Here is a 1,669-nt window from a genome sequence, read left to right as displayed (position 1 = left end):
GAGGTAGTTGAGGCTCAAGGTGACGAAATTACATACCTAAGTTCACAAGTAATCAACAAAGCAGGTCTGCTTCCCAGCCACAAGTGTGAGGTTCTGTCCATGATATCTTGGAGCCTGGATTTTAGTTGAGTAATTGTTGTTTGAGTGCTGCCTGTGTGCCAGGCCCCATCTAGGGCTAGTGCTGTAGAGATTGATAGCACACTGCCCCTCTCCCAGGACAGCTTACATCCAGTATGATCATCGAGTAACGCAGTAGGTGTTGTGGTACAATTATACTCAGGAAAGGCAGTGGGCTCAACTGGCTGGTTAGTGGCTACCATTGAATTGATTCTTATTCATATTGATGCCATGTATAGCAGAGGAAACTGTGCTCCACAGAATTTTTAATTGCTGCATTATTGAAAGTAGATCACCAGACTTTTCTTCCAAGGTACTTTTGGGTGAACTTAAACCTCTAACTTTTTTTTACTAACAGTTGAGTACTGTCCTGAACATACTACCCAGGAACGCAACGTTACTCAGGATGTCAGATCCTAAAGCATGAAATCCTAAATGATGAGGAGAAGTTAACCTAAGATGAGAGAAGACCAGAATCTTTCCGGTAAAGGGACAAGCAGGCACCCAAAGCAGAGGCACATGTGTCAAGAGACCCATGGAAAATGTGAGTGTTTGTGTGGGGAGATGCAGTGGTAAGCTCCTGGACCCCAAGTGACACAGACCTTGAATTTGGTTCTTTCAGTCTCAAATTGAAACCCATGGAATTTCTGGGGAAAGATTAATGTTGTGTCTTCCTTCTAATAATAACAACTTAAAACAAATGAGCATACTCACATTCGAATCATCTGGGTGGTACTTTATTACCTTTATTGCCAAAAAACTTCTGTGTCAGAATTTGCCTTTGTAATGTGTTGGCATCAAGTAGTGTTGCTTTAATTGTCCCAGCTAATGAGAAGAGAACAGAAAAGGACTTAATGTGTAAATGATGCATTTACGCCTAGAGGAGGCCAAATGCCCTCCCAGCAGGCTGGATGAACAAAAGGGTTAGCAGAAGTTGTAATAGAGAAAAGTGGTGGGAGAAGTGAGTCATCTCACAGTGTGCCAAACTCCAAAGACTCCGAGCAGGAGCCACCAGCTTCGTGATCACATTTTGAGCAGCAATTAGTTTCAGCAAACACGATAAATTGCTACTATTTTTAAATGTATTGGTTTTATAGTTTCCCCCCTAAATTTTCTTTCTTTTGCTGAGGATATACACAGCAAGTTGTACACCAAATCTATCATTTCTCCATGGGATATTCACTTGGGATATTATTCAGGGATAGTGACTGCATTTTTTAGTTGAGTGATGATCTCTCCTTCTTTTTGCGTTTCTCCTTCCTCCTTAATGTAAACTCACTGTCCTCTAAGGTTCATGTCTAATCTTTAGAGTTGCTGTTGTTGTCGCTTGGTCCCATATAAATAATTATTCAAAGAGAATAATGCAAAAGGAAAACATTTTTCCCTAATTAAGTCAAACTATTATTTTGTTTTAAGGATCATTTCATGGGATATTTTTGGCTTAAATTTTAAAGATTATCTTAGGACAATAGTTTCAGAGATTCCATTAACCTCCATGATTCCAGAAAGTCTATAGTTTATGAGAATTTTAAATTCTGTTAGGGGAGCTCTG

This window comes from Elephantulus edwardii, unplaced genomic scaffold, assembly GCF_000299155.1.
Source record: "Elephantulus edwardii isolate Elephantulus edwardi_28Jun2011 unplaced genomic scaffold, EleEdw1.0 scaffold00176, whole genome shotgun sequence".
Lineage (NCBI taxonomy): Eukaryota > Metazoa > Chordata > Mammalia > Macroscelidea > Macroscelididae > Elephantulus > Elephantulus edwardii.
The sequence above is the reverse complement of the archived record's forward strand: the minus strand, read 5'-3'. Positions refer to the sequence as shown.